Here is a 16,941-nt window from a genome sequence, read left to right as displayed (position 1 = left end):
GGGTCGGTGGATTGTCCAGTAATGGCTGAGTAAGAATGGCTGATTTCTCCTTCTGCCACGTCGTTATATCAAAGTTGTTGAGGAAGTCTCTAATTTCCCATTGGGCAATATTTGGTGCATCGTTATCTCTGTCCAATAATCCATCACACACCTTACTAGAATTTTCACCTAAGACACTTCTCATGCAGTTTATTGGCTCCTGTGATTGACGTCTTCAACGGGTAGAATGTCAGGTAAGAAAAGTTACACTTGTCACTCCAGTCAGTAGTTCCATTGTCTTCTCCTAGTCTAGGCGACCTTCCACCTGTTGCAAATTACACTGTTGCATGAATGTCTCCTTGAACAAGTCGGGTCCCATGAGAAAGAATTTAGTACGGCAACACACATATCTCTAGCTTCTGGAAAAGTACAGCATTGTGTCCTTCAGGAAAGCAGCACATTGCACGTTAGAAAACACAGTTAATATGAGACCAGGCAGCCAGGCCCAGACCCTTGCTAACTAAGGCCTAGTGAGTAACTTAGCATAACCCTAATACATAACTCTTAATGCTAATACAAAGTCATACATTAGTACACTGTTAATCCATTATTAGTCAGTTTCATTAATCATCGTATACATTGGTGGCCACACCCCGTGGGCACATTTCAAACGCGTGCATTAGTATTACATTAACACATTTTATGCGGTTTCATTAGACATTTCATTGCAAGCTTTTCATGTTAATACTGATTATAAAAGTCACACTCCAGCAGGAGCGCCAAGCCAGCTAATCCAAATACTGCTCTGAGCAGCATCAGGATTGGTGTAGGGCAGGCTGGGAGCCTGTGCCCGCAGCTGAAGAGCAGATGGAGTGGTGCGGCGGAGAGCAAGGTAAGTGTGTTTTTTTATTATTAGTTAAATGCTTATTTCCCTTTCCCCCCCACGCGCCGCCCCGCCCCTTCCACGCTCTGCGCTCCACGAGCCGTGACTGGTACTAACATTCTCTAGTTACATTGATATCTCTGATGATGGCCTCTAGGACAAAAAAAGTTAGTTCAGTCTGTGATGTGGCTGTAAAGTTTGGGGTATTTTTATGAGTAGCCCTCAAAATGCTGGTGCCAATTAATCAGATTTTTGAAGATTGTTTCGATTTTGGCAATAGAGTTTGAGCTTGACTTGACTAAAATTAGGCGATACACTATTGTTAAACCTATTGTTATATATCCAATACTCCAAAACCTGCTAATACTACACTAATGTTATGATTTGAAAGCCCCATATTTGGCCTAAATGGTTAAGATAAGTACAAATTGACTCGATGTTGTCTTTGGTAGGGGCCAAAGGGGTTTCAGGCACTGCCCAGGCATCGCTCCACGCAGGCTGCTGCATAGAGTACCCGTCTGTGGAGGAATTTTTGCCACCCTCCTCAAAAACATTTGTTTTTGCCACCTCGGTGACAGATGGAACGAAGGTATTAAACCACGGATTCATTTGCCACTGCAACACTCTCCCATGGCACAGGGAAATTTGCGTGTGCGCTGGGAGCAACCCTCCCGTTTCATAATCAGATGTGCAGTCCCTTTCTGTGCGGGGCACACCCAAAGAGTGTGTGCTGTGCGCAAACATGTACAATGCATCTGAGATGCAACGTGGCTTCAGTGGTTTTCCAGATAACAAGGGGGAATGGCCAATAAATAATGAGATGAAAGCTCAACTTGATGATACGCTGACTATATCTGTTCTGAAGACCCAACTTACATTTGATTATAATGCTCACAAATAGGAAAACAACAAAAACTTGGAGTAAAGCAGGATACTTTATGCCTGTTTAAGTTGTGTCCCCCAAAAGGTGATCGACCAAAGAGCACTCATCTTTAGGCTTAACAAGCTGGGCACCCTTTGCAATAGTAAGGTGACAGGAAGTTGGCTTCTCTTCTGATAACAGCAACGCTAATATGCCCCATCATCACTTAAAACTTACATCTTGGGGAATAGTACTGTAGCAATTGAACGTGTCTTTAAGACAGATATATTAGCTTTCATAATTAGCAGACATTCTAATGTTTTGGCTTAACGTTGTGGTCGTGTGGAGCAGAGACATTTCAGTTTTGGAATGCCGTCAATCAGTAGGATCAGAGGAAAAAAGGAACACAGTAGTACTTATTCATCAATATGCAACATCCTGCCCCTGACAAAAAGGTACTTTTTTCACAGAGGGGAAACATCCGCCATTAGCTTGAGAGCACGGTGGTCAGCAGGTTTTCGCATTCCTTTGTCCATTATGAGGCCTTTTCATCAGCTATCTAGTTATTTCACACCACTCCTGCCTTCCTGTTCCAAACACAAGGAAGGATACGCAGTAACTTGAATCCACGATCCACAGCAGGTAAATTGCACAGCAGATGTAAAGAATGTGTGATTATTTTTATCGACTCTGCCTCAATGACTGCTTGTATTTTCTTTTCTCGCCAACAGTAAAATGTGCATTATGTAATGGCACCTTTTTTTGAGTGATAGCAGTGACCTCATTTTGATAAATTATGATAATTAAAAGCACGCCTGCAAGTGAAAAATAACGGCCCAAATTTAAGAAAAGTGGTGCTAAAATCTATGCAGCGCCACCTTTCTTGTGCCCCTTAGTGCCCCTCAATGCCACCATGTGTGTGCCGTATTTAACATATGGCGCACCATATCGCAGGTTAGGGACAATAGCATCATCATTTTTTACGCTATTGTTGTACATTGCAGAATTAGCACCAATCCTGCAAAGTACATAGGGGCCCATTAAGAATAGTGCTGTGCCCCCTTTAAACGCCTGCTCTGTGCAGGCATTAAAAAAAGCCGCTAAAAATGGCACAGTGGAATTTCATCGATTCCACTGCACCATTTTTGCGGTCCCCCTGTAACCGGGGAACGACCCCCCTTCCATATATTATGCCTGGTGCAGGCATAATATGATTTAAGGGGTTACAAAGTGGTGCACTACATGCATTGCACCACTTTGTAAATCTGGCGCAGTGAATTTGGCCTCGTTGAGTCACATTAGCGTCATAAAAAATGACGGTAATGTGGCGCAAGGCATTCTTAAATCTGGATCAACATGTTTCAGCGTGGGCATGTGTAAAGAGCAGTGTTTGATGCATATCAGCAAATTCAGAAATTCAACTCAAAAGTACTCTGTAATAAACATACATTGAAATGTTGAAAAAATCAATTAAATGAACACATTTATACTTCATTTCAAATTGTCTTAAATTAGCTTCTCCCTCAATTAAAAATGTCCTGCATCCTTATGTGTATAGTATGCACTAAGAGTAGATTCAACCATGTGTATGGATATATGCATTCACAGAGCTAAACATATAAGTAGGATCTCTAATTGTTCATACCGAGGCATTGGTTTGTAAAAATGCATGCACTGTTTAATGCAGGATTTCATGTAGTAAACACCAACAATGATGATGTTTTAAGGCCGTGTCATGTTAGCCTCTACTAACGTTTCCATACGTTTTACAAGCAATGGTGATCTGCTGTAATTTAAATAGTAAATAACGTTTCCATACATTTTACAATTTAGTAAGCAATGGTGATCTGCTGTAATTTAAAGAGTAAAACAAATTTAGAAGAAGCAGAAGTAAAACAATTCTTAGAGGACCAGGGGGCTTTGAACAAAATATGTCTGTGGAACTGCTCAAATCCCAGACTATGAAAATGGCTCAGGATCACCCACATGACCCCCAGAGACTATATTATATAAAGTGTGTAAGGGGCGCAATAGCCATGTGGCCTGTTGTTTATGCCTTTGGGGAACTTTGGTATTGCTGAATTGGTCACAGACACACCAATGTTGTAATATCTGTCACGCTGACACACAAATGTGAACTTGCATGATCAAAAGGGGGCTTTCCTCATTTGCATTAGCAGGAGGCCACATACAAATGAGGAAATCATTTGCTATTGCGCCCAGTCCATCTTAGAGATATGGGGGCAAGCCAGAGAGGCTGTTGAGGAGGGTACTGAATAAGTGCCACATTAATGTGGTGCAGGCTCAGTTCATCTCCTGAGGGTGGCCCTAGGGAATGGGACATGAGGGTGCAAGGTACCCCTAGATATCGCCCCGTAGGTGGGTGTAGTCACTCACTGCACCCGACTGAGGGGGCAATGCCTATCTCCCTTTAAAAGTGGGGCTCTGTTTCTGAAAGAGGGAAAGAGTTAGTCCACCTTTCAGTAAAATGCTAATCACAATGCAGGTGTATGTTCGTGCCTGCACTATGAACAGCGCATTGACTTCTGTAGTGTTTGATGTCCCAATCCATGACGCAGAATGGAGTAGGATAGTGCATCCTATATGTAATAAGGTCCATGGTATTTAACAGACTGAGAACTTTCCTTTTTAAAGTAAGATTGCCTTTAGGTTTTGCTGTTTTTTAGTTACTGTTTCCATGTGACTGTTATCAAGGTACATGGTTTATTTTTTCAGATGTTTGCCAATAAGGCCAAGGATGAAACTACTGGTACCTCTGAAGGAGTCCATTAAGGCAGTTGTGACAGCTTTCTTGATGTTCGATGCTGGCTGCAGGCAAATTTCCATGTGCTAAGTGGGGAAAAGACAATAGATCTCATTCTCAAAAGCATTATCACCTGCAGAGGGGTGACCACCTCACTCTACCTCCACAAACAGTTTTTTTGGGAGTTTCAGGACAATAAGGAGTTATTATGGAACCGTTGTAACTGCATGAGTCTTTCACCACTGGTGTGCCGAAGCCCTTACTGTTGAAAAAAGGCTGAGAACCAAGTACATCCCTTTAGCACTTGGCTTTTAGGGTAGCAAAGCAGAGCACTCCAAGTCTTAACCAAGGAAGTGTTTGGGGTGTAAACTTAAAACTCAGTAAAACATATAATAAAAAATCATTGGACAGCTAGTGTTTTTACTTAGAGAAAAAAAGTACTTTAATCACAGAACATAGATAAATACTACACATGAAGTGCAATAGGCAGAAATAAAGTACACAATGATTCCTTTCAATGTAATACTGTTCTGATATTACTCCCAGAAACCTAAAAAAAATCAAGGTGCAAAAACACGTTCAGGCATCCCTCAAAGCTCGGGATATATCACCCTCTTACTATTCTCCCAGGCAGAGGCTAGTTGCTAGTTAGGTTATGTTATGCTATACATATTAGTAGTGCACACTATCACCCATAAGGGTATCCTGGCACTGAGCAGGTGACCTGACATTGACTTAAGGTCTAGGTGGGAGTTAATCAAAGAGCAAAGTGTTTAGCTTCTTGTGGAGCTGAAGTAGAGAGGAAGAGGCTGTGATGGGTAGTGAGAGATAGTTCCATGCTCTAGGAGGGATGTATGAGAAAGCTCGACCTTGGGCTCTGTTTTTGTGTATTCTTTGGGTTGTGTGTGACTAGGAGTCCTGCTGATTGGATGTATCTGGCTGATGATGCAAGGAGAGGCCATTGTTCAGGTAGTCAGGTAGTCAGTGTTGTGTAGTGCTTTGAATGTGTTGTGAAGATAAGTCTGGCTCCTGCGTTCGGCATGGTTTGTAGTTGTCTGGTGAGATGTATGATTATACTGGTACAGAGAATGTTCAGTAGTCCAGCCTGCTGCTGATGAGAGAGTGGGTGACATTTCTTTCTGGTGTTGCTAGGGGGGCTATTTGAAGATTTTTCTCAGCCACAAGTGATAAAGTTGTTTGGAGTGGATATCATTTTCTACCCACATAGGGCCAGATGTAGCAAAGTTTTGCGAGTCGCAAATGGCCCGATTCGCAATTTCCAATACCGCAAAATCGGAAATGGGATGCAAAAATCCAATTTCCGTAGTGCAAATTGCGATGCGAGCCATTACCGACTCGCAAAATTTGCGACATGATTTTGCGACCCGCAAATAGGAAGTCGCAATTTGCGAGTCGCAAACCATATCAAAAAGCTACTCGCAAATTGCAACTAGTTGCAAAAAGCCCATTTTGCACACCCAAATTACCACTAAGTCAGAGCAGGTGGTAACCAGAACCAAAGTATAAAAGGAGACCCAGAAGGCATCTGGGTTACTCAAAATGGCTGAAATATATGTGATAGCAAGGAGGAGGAGAGTCCACGCTGCACAGCAGAGGAGGAGGAGGAGCCAGAGACAGGAGAGGATAACAGAACCAGGCAGACACTTTTCCAACAAACTGAGGAGGAGATTTATGACAAATACAGACTCAGCAGTGCAGCAATATTAGAATTAGTTGATCTACTCAATCCGCAGCTTCAACGCCAGACTGTGCGTGGCAGCGCCATCCCCACACATGTGCAAGTGCTATGCTCACTGCACCTCTTGGCCTCGGGTAGCTATCAGGGGGTGATTGCTGTGGCAGGTGGGTTATCCCAAAGTGCACTCTCACGGTTCTTCAGATGTTTCCTAGATGCCATACTCACACACATGTCCAGATACTTATACCTACCCAGGAATGAGGCAGAAATTAACAGCACTAAGTTGGAATTCTACAGAATTGCCAACTTCCCTCATGTAACAGGGTGTGTGGACGGGACACATATACAAATTTGCCCTCCTGCAAATCTGGAATATCTGTTCCGCAATAGGAAATGTACCCACTCACTGAACATCCAGGTGGTATGTGACGCCCATAAAGTCATCACTGACATGGGAATATGACACTAAACCACTACAACCTAAACAACTACTACTTAAACAACGACTTCCCAACACCGAAAAAACCTATAAAACGAATTATTTTACAACGAAGTCTAAACAACGAAAAAAAACATTAACTAAATTATTCCTGAACAACGAACACCTATTTAACGACTACGAAAACCACTAAATCACGAATATTCCACTAAACCACTACTATGTAAACCACGACTACATAAACAACGACTCCCCAAATAAGTATTACCTAAACAACGACTACCCAAACAAAAAATTACCTAAATAACGACTCCCCAAATAACTAATACCCAAACAAACTACTGCCTAAACAACAAATACTTAAACAACGAATCCTAAAATAACTACTACCCAAACAAACGACTAGCCAAACAACGAATACCCAAACAAATACTACCCAACACCGAAAATGCCTAAACACCTAATATATTTAAAACGAACTCCAAACAATGAAAAATATTAATAATTAATATCACAACTAAACAATAACTATTATTAAATAAAAATTTAAAACCACTACATTACTACGTAAAAAATAAACGAAATCGAAAATAACAATATATTTCCTACATACAAAAAACAAAACATCACAAAAAGCCAAAACATATAAACGCTGTTTTAAATAAAAATAAATAATACTTAAATAATTATAAAACAAACGCAACACTAAAAAAAAAACCTACATAAAACAATAGTCCTACAACACTTTCTACATGACCCAGGAAATACTTCCTCTACTGAACAAACGAGAACGAACATAAAAAAAAATACAAACTACAAAACAAATAAACTCCACAATTATATATATCTAACATCACAAACAAATTCACGATAAAAAAACACATCCAAAACACATTCAATTTACAAATAAAACAATACTTACAAAAACCACATATAAATACCAACGACCTCCATTTTCTACTCATTACTACACCGAACAACTTACAGAGAAGACGAGCATATCACTACGGAAAAGAATTAAAATATAATTTATCCAACACCGCCATCTACTGAGATAACAAGGTAAAATATCCATAAATAAATATAAAGAAATGTACTAATCTGTACCACAGCTAAAATAATATATAATTAATGTACCTTTCATACTATTTTGTTACAGGCATAAATATCAAGAATCTGACCAAAAAGATAAACACCACACCTTCGCCATCCAAGGTAAACCATTACCATTATTCAAAAACAATTCCACTAAACCATAAACAATATCATTAAAAAAATTATTAAATAACAAATACCATAATATAATTAAAATATATATATAAAAAATTAAAACTACAATTTTTTTATTTTTTATTAATTCACCTAATAAATTTAACCAAAAACCAAATATTATTCACCAAATTTCAAACCTACTAAAAAAATTACTACTAAACCAAAAAAAAAACATAATTAATAAAACAAAAGAATAAACTAAATAATACAGTCTTTCTCATTTCTTACAGACTCCCAAAAAAAAAAAACACACCAGAAGACATAAAGAAGTGAAATAAATCAATTAAAAAAAAAATCTGAAATAACAAAAAAAACTCAAAGTAAGTATAATATTTTCATTATAACATACAACCAGATTTTCTAGCTAAATAAAACTAAACAAACATTTTAATTCAAATACCCCTTAACTTAACACCAAACACACATAAATTCAATAAATTAAAAACTCTTCGCAAACACAGTACATATATTATATAAAAAAAAATAACTATTACAACTCCACCAAACACTTACCTCTAAACAGCTACTGGACAATAAACATAAAGACATTTTACAACAAAACACCAACTTCCAAAACAACTAGTACCTTAACAACAAGAACAGAACACCAACCTTTTTCTTACTACTAATAATTTAATCACAAATGCCTTAACAACAATATTTCATTTTAAAAGCATTCTTAACAAAAGCATTACTAATAGGCACCATTCACCCTACATCCCTCACCCCACCCCCCCAACCACACCCCAAAACCTAAAACCACCTGACCCCCACCCCCTCCCCAAAACCAAAAACGCCCCACCCCCCCAAACCCACCCCAAAACCTAAAACCCCCTAACCCCCACCTCCTCCCCAAAACCAAAAACACCCCACCCCTCCAAACCCACCCAAAAACCTAAAACCCCCTCACCTCCACCCCTTCCCCAAAACCAAAAACGCCCCACCCACCCAACCCCACCCCAAAATCTAAAACCCTCTAAGCCCCCACCCCCTCCCCAAAACCAAAAACACCCCACCCCAAAAGCAAAAAAACCCTACCCCCACACCCCTTCCCCAAAACCATAAAACGCCCCACCCCCCAACCTCACCCCAAAACCTAAAACCCCCTGACCCCACACCCACTCCCCAAAACCATAGACACCCCACCCCCCAACCCCACCCCACCCCACCCCAAAACCTAAAACCCCCTCCACTACTTCCCCAAAACCAAAAACGCCCCACACCCCCAGCCCCACCCCAAAACCTAAAACCCCCTCACCCTCCACCACTTCCCCAAAACCAAAAACGCCCCAAACCCACCCCAAAACCTAAAACCCCCTGACCCTCCACCCCTCCCCAAAAACAAAAACCCCCCACCTCTCAAACCCACCCCAAAACCTAAAACCCCCTCACCCCAACCCGCTCCCCAAAACCTAAAAAGCCCCACCCCCCAACCCCACCCCAAAACCTAAAACCACCCACTAACCTAATTACCTCAATAAATAACACACAATCACCAAATATAAACGATAACAAACCACCTACACCAAACACTTACAAATAGAACACATTGGCCCATATTTATACTTTTTGACGCTAAACTGCGCTAACGCAGTTTAGCGTCAAAAAGTTTTGCGCCGGCTAACGCCATTCTGAAGCGCCATGCGGGCGCCGTATTTATTGAATGGCGTTAGCCGGCGCAAGCAGACCGGCGCTGCCTGGTGTGCGCGAGAAAAACCACGTACACCAGGCAGCGCCGGCGTAGGGGGAAAATGGCGCATGGGCGTCTTAAAATGGGGCAAGTCAGGTTACGTCGAAAAAATCGTCGTAACCCGACTTGCGCCATTTATTTTCGACGCCCATCCCCCATCAACATGACTCCTATCATTGTAAAGATAGGAGTCATGCCCCCTTGCCCAATGGCCATGCCCAGGGGACTTTTGTCCCCTGGGCATGGTCATTGGGCATAGTGGCATGTAGGGGGGCACAAATCAGGCCCCCCTATGCCAAAAAAAATTATTAAAAAAAAATAAAAAAATACTTACCTGAATGTCCCTGGGGTGGGTCCCTCCAGCCTTGGGTGTCCTCCTGGGGTGGGCAAGGGTGGCAGGGGGGGTCCCTGGGGGCAGGGGAGGGCACTGTGGGCTCATTTTGAGCCCACTTGTCCCTTAACGCCATGCCTGACCCAGGCGTTAAAAAGCGGTGCAAATGCGCCGTTTTTAGCCACGCCCACTCCCGGGCGTCTCTTTTGCCCGGGAGTATAAATACCACGTAAAGGCCTGGGAGTCATTTTTTAGACGGGAACGCCTCCCTTGCATATCATTAACGCAAGGAAGGGGTTCACGCTAAAAAATGACGCACATTCCGGGAACTTTGGCGCTAGACGCCTCTAACGCCATAGTATAAATATGGCGTTAGTTGGCGTTAGTTTAGCGTCGAATTTGCGTCGAAAAAAACGACGCAAATTCGGCGCAACCAGAGTATAAATACGGCCCATTATATATTAATTAACTTACTAATTAGTAAACTAAATCCACCACAAATTTAATAATAAAAACTGCAAACTTCTTTTAACCTACTTCTTTTATATTATTTACAGATATTTCACAAATGGCATCGCAAGGAGAATCAAGCTACATAACCGGAAACCAGCAACTAAAGTATGAAGGTTATCTTTATTGCAGAGACAAGGTTGTGAACCTCAGGAGCCATTGGAGGTGTGTACAATTCTACTCTTCACATTGTAGAGGCAGAGCTGTAACTCTAGAAAACACCGTTGTTAAAACAACAGATCACAACCACTCTGCCTCTGCAATAGAAATTGAGATAAGAGAAAACATACAAAAAATAAAAAACATTGCACACACCTCCAATGACTCCTGCGGACAGGTTATAAGGGAGGTAGTACAAAATATTACAGATTTCCGGTAGCATGCCTTCTGTACCAAACCTTAGAAGAATATTTCAACGAGAAAGACTGGCAAGTAATCCCCAACATTTAACACCACAAACCTATGAAGACATTAACATCCCCCCAGAACTAACAATTACCTTCTCCAAAGAAACTTTCCTCATTCACGACAACGAAAACCCTCAAAAAAGAATTTTAATATTCAGCACATCATCCAACTTACTAATCCTACAAAATAGTGAAATTTGGATGATGGATGGAACCTTTAAATCTACACCCCATCCATTCACTCAAATTTACACCATACACGCCACAAAAAATAACACTACAATCTCCCTAGTGTATGCATTACTGCCTGATAAACATTCCTCTACTTACAGTGAATTTTTATCAACAATCAAAAACAAAACATTAAATAAAACACCAAGAAAAGTAATACTAGATTTTGAATTATCAATGATAAATACAATACTAAAAATATACCCACAAACCCAAATTCAAGGATGCTTTTTCCACTTTTCACAAGCATATTGGCGTAGAATACAGAAATCATCCCTAAGTAGAGAATATTTCTCAGATTGCATACTACAATTTGAATTAAAAAAAACTCACACCATTATGCTTTGTACCACCTACAAAAGTAGATGAGTATTACACCACAATAACAGAGTCTAACTATTATACACAAAATGAAGACAAATTAGAACCCTTACTAAATTACTTCGAAGAAACCTGGATTGGACACCTAAACAGATCTGGTCGCAGACGAAAGCCAAGATTTCCAATAGAATGGTGGAACTGCTACCAAACCTGTTTAGAAGGTGGTGCAAAAACTAATAATGCCATAGAAGGATGGCACAACGCCTTCAATAAAGTAATAGGTAAACCCCACCCAAACCTGTATCATTTCATGGAAATTTTGAAAAAGGAACAAAGTTTCCAAGAAATGAGACTTGCTCAATCACTGTCAGGTAGCCTGAACCCACGCACAAGTAAAAAAAGCAAAGAAATGATGGAAAGAATTTTGTAAAAATACAACAATTTGATACAATAACACCATCAAACTACCTCAACAATCTAGCATATATTCTACATTACTAAAAACCACTAACCTACTGAAAAATTCTAGCCAGTTCTAAAACAACCAAACACCATCAATTAAATTTGCATTTTCCAAATCTTTTTTACAATAAATTAACACAACAAAAATTGTTCCTACCTTTCAAGTTTTCATGTCTTTAGCCAAACACGTGATGCTGAATAAATCTTCTTCATTAATATAGAAAGAAGCATGTCATACTTAGAAAAGAAAAAAAAAAACATTACTCATCCAAAAACAATTAAAAAATATTCATATTAAATGGATGATAAAAAAACCAACTCTATATACTATAAAAACAATCAAAGAAATAAAATATAATACTTTACCAATCCAGAAATTCGAAAAATATCTAAAAAACGTAAAATACCAAATATACTTTTTATTACGAAAAAAAAGTAAAAAAATTAATCACATACTAACCAAATCCACATCATTAATTAAAACATTAACTATCAAGAAAAAGACATGAAAACGATATAAAGGATACTACTGACACAAAAGAAAAAATGAATCACAAAACCTACTACAATGAACGTAATTTTTTTTTCATAAACCGAACAACTCACTCCCTCAAAAATCCCAAAACTAAATTTATCAAAAAAATATATAATTCTTTCCAACTACTACAAAAGCAGGATAATCATTTGTAAGAGAAAACACTGCTAAACAATTTTTTTTACTTTTACGAAACCACTATCGTATACAAAAATATACGAAAACAAATAATTCAACATAAGAAACATAACAAACACCGAAAATCTACTACCTACCTTATAACTACCTCCGACAACTATTTCTGTAATAAAAATACCCTACTACATACTGTAAAAAAAATTATAATCCTGCTTACCTGAATGAGGTCTCCGCTTCCGTCCTATCTTGACCGCGACGCTCCTCTGACTGAATACAGAAGACGTCAAACAACGTAAACATGGAAGAGCACTAAAAATAGAAAACTGACTATTTCACTCATAGACTATAATAGGGAAAATAAGAAAATACCACAGAAAATAGATAAAGAAATAGAAATAAATAATTAAAACATTTATAAAAATCTGTAAATATCAAATAATAATTTAACATTTTTTTGTGCATTTTTTAAACTTGATTATGTTCAAAATAAAAAAAAAAAAAAAAAATGAACAGTATTTTTATTTTAAAAAGATGAAATTTGTATGAAAAAAAATCATTATTGCAAATGCAAACATTTCTAACACCTAAAAAAAAAACTTCTAAATATAATCTACAAATAATTATTTAATTAATTGATTTTTAGAAATAATATTAACACAAATTAATATATATAATAAATTATACATCCCAAAAAATAATTTAAAAATATGAATAATATTAATTACATTACATCACAAATAAATAATCAAAATAAACAATTAAAAACATTTTAACAAATTTTAAAACTCACCAAAAAAAATTTAAAACCTAACAAATACTTAAAATAAAAAAATGTAACATTATGTTCCAAAATCTACTATACCAACTACTATACTATTAAAAAATCAAACATACATTTTTAAACATAACTATTTAAAAAATATATATATTTTTAGACCTTCAATAACAACAAAAATAAAAAACAAAACCTAAAATTATAACACAAAAAAATAATTCACCCATAATAAAAAATTATAAACTATCAAAACATGTCCAAATCATTATCCACCAATGACCCAAATTGCATCCCAAAACAAAAAAATAACATAAATAAAAAAAACTCAAACATAGAAAAAAAAAACTAATCATAAAAACAGTACCCCAACCATAAACCCTACATCCCCTATATCCCACCCCTAATTCTAAATATACTTTCAATAAAAAAAAAAACAATTAACCAAATACAATAAATAATACCATACTACTAATATACTTCCCACCCATAACTCCTAAATCCCATATATCCTACCCCTAAACCCACAACATAAATTACAACATATAAAAAAACACAATTACCTAAATTAATACCTGAATATTAATACACTTCCCCACCCATAACCCCTACATCCCATATATCCCACCCCTAAACCCACAACATAAATTACAACATAGAAAAAAACATAAGTACTTAAATTAATACCTGAGTATCAATACACTTCCCCACCCATAACCCCTACATCCCATATATCCCGCCCCTAAACCCACAACATAAATTACAACATAAAAAAAAAACACAAGTACTTAAATTCATACTTGAGTATTAATACACTTCCCCACCCATAACCCCTACATGCCATGTATGCCACCCCTAAACCCACAACATAAATTACAACATAGAAAAAAACACAAGTACTTAAATTAATACCTGAGTATTAATACACTTCCCCACCCATAACCCCTACATCCCATATATCCCGCCCCTAAACCCACAACATAAATTACAACATATAAAAAAACACAAGTACTTAAATTAATACCTGAGTATTAATACACTTCCCCACCCATAAACCCTACATCCCATACATCCCGCCCTAAACCTACAACATAAATTACAACATATAAAAAACACAATTGCTTAAAATAATACCTGAATATTAATACACTTCCCACCCATAACCCCTACATCCCATATATCCCACCCCTAAAACAACAACATAAATTACAACATATAAAAAAACACAAGTACTTAAATTAATACCTGAGTATTAATACACTTCCCCACCCATAACCCCTACATCCCATATATCCCACCCCTAAACCCACAACATAAATTACAACACATAAAAAAACAACAGTACTTAAAATAATACCTGAGTATTAATACAATACCCCACCCATAACACCCACAAACCATAGAATCCATTACTTAATCCACACAATATACTTTAAAAAATTAAACATATAATAATTAAACCCTAAACAAATAAAAAACAAAACACAAAACTCACCTTAAAATTCATCAAAAAATAATTCACTTACCTTCAAATTTGTTGTTCTGGCATTAGTTGTTAAGGTAAAATCGTTGTTAAACCAGTAATTGTTCAAAACTTCGTTGTTAAGACCCAGTAGTTCTTCAAGATTCGTTGTTAAAGCAAGTAGTAATACAAACGTAGTTGTTCAGGTTGTTTCCCCTGACATGGTAGCCAAATTTCCAGGGAGTACACATGACTCATACATATTCAGGTACAGTGGGATACACCAACGCCTAGAACGTGGGGAGTTTGGAGACGGATATCTATTAGGTATTGCTTAATACACCCTGAAGCCATACACACAGGTCACTGTAGAAACCGTCCATGGCCTGCTAACATTGCTTAGTTTTGCCAAACAGGTGACAGTGCATATGCGCTAAGACCATGGATACTAACCCCGTACCTAATACCTGGCAATGAGAATGAGAGGAGATATAACAGTGCACATCGGCAGACCAGAAATGTCATAGAGAGGACCTTTGGACTGTTAAAGGCAAGATTCTGATGCCTCCACAGAAGTGGAGGTGTGCTCCAGTATGCCCCAATTACAGCATTCAAGATCGTTGGCGCATGCGCAATACTACACAACATTGCCACCAGACGTGGGATACATCTCACCCCAAAAGACCCAGATTCGGAGGATGAGGAGCAAGAGCTACCACATCGCCAGCCTGGAGATAGAAGCATTGTAAATCAAGGCAGACAGAGACGGGACCACATTGCAACCCAATACTTTGGAAGGTACGTGGCAACTGTCACCACACTCACTAATGTCACACAAAAAGAGCCCAGTTGTGTAGTGCAACAAACAAAACCTTTTAATTTGTGAACAAAATATTGCAAGAATATAACTGTCCGTGAGGGGCTGCACATGTCCACTCTTTCTGAGGACACATTAACTTAATGTGCCTCATGAGTCCTGCTGTGCTATGGCCTACACCCTCCTCTTGGTTCGGCCAGCATGGCTCATTCCATGTGGGTCTGCTGACCCCTGCCGTGCACTTCCACTCCTCAGTACACGTGTGTCAGTTGCAGATACACTGCTGATAGTGGACCCCTCCTCACTGTCATGAGTGGTCTCACCTGTGCCCCTTGCCACCTGCCTGGCCTCCAACATGTCCACTGCGTGGCTAATGCGACCCAGTACCCGTGCCACATCCCCTGCAAAGTGGCCAAGTTCGACCTGCAGACTAATGGTCCGTCTTGACAGGCCTGTAGTGTTCATGGCAAGATGGCCAATGGACGCTGCCATGCGGTCAAATCTAACAACTAGGTGGCGCTCCCGGCGCCTTGCGCTGTGTCTCTCAGCCACCAGTTCCGTCACTAGTTGGCGGATTGACTGTGTAAGTACGCTCACATTGTCATTTAGTCTTGTGAACTGTGAGGTCACATCAGCCAGGCCATGTGTCATATTATGTTCCAGTCTGTGCATAGCACCTGATATTATGCGTTATTGCCTTGTTTGCAGGCGCTGACCGGTAAGGAGGGATGCCTCGACTGCAGACATTGCTGCCTCCCCTATCTCCTCCTGGGGCACTGCCTGGACTTGGCATCTGCGTCTGCGACGCGGTTGTGCTGCTGGCTCTGGATGTCTCACTGTGTGGCTGGGGCCAGGGGTTGTGTTTTCTTCCTCCATGTCCTGTACTTCTTCTGGAGGGGACTGTGGTGGTGTTGTGCTGGGCCCTGGAATAGCTGCTGCAGCCTCCTGCATTGCCTGTGGCCTGCTGTCTTCTCCCTGGATGGTGTGGCTGGTGGGGGTGTCGTGTGGGAGACCTGTGGGACATAGGGAACACACTGTCAGTCTCTAACATCTGTTGTATGCCTCATAATAAAGATTTACTACATTGTCCATAATGCACCATTCTGGTGTTTGCTAGTCTGGAATAGAGCTAGTATGGTTGTGCCTGCTGCTGTGTACTGGGAGAGTGCGGATACTGCATTTGTAGGTGTACATGCATATTTCATGGTACTCACTTTTGGATGTCCCTTGCGCAGAAGTGTCCAATGCTCCCATTCCTGACACAGCCTCAGGCTCCAGTGTCTGCTCCACCAATTCCTCCATGGCTGTGGGTGGTGGGATGGTGGATGGGCCTCCTCCTGTGCCCCTCATTTACCTGAGGCGCTCTG

The sequence above is a fragment of the Pleurodeles waltl genome, chromosome 8, assembly GCF_031143425.1.
Source record: "Pleurodeles waltl isolate 20211129_DDA chromosome 8, aPleWal1.hap1.20221129, whole genome shotgun sequence".
Classification (NCBI taxonomy): Eukaryota; Metazoa; Chordata; class Amphibia; order Caudata; family Salamandridae; genus Pleurodeles; species Pleurodeles waltl.
This window is presented reverse-complemented; position numbering follows the sequence as displayed.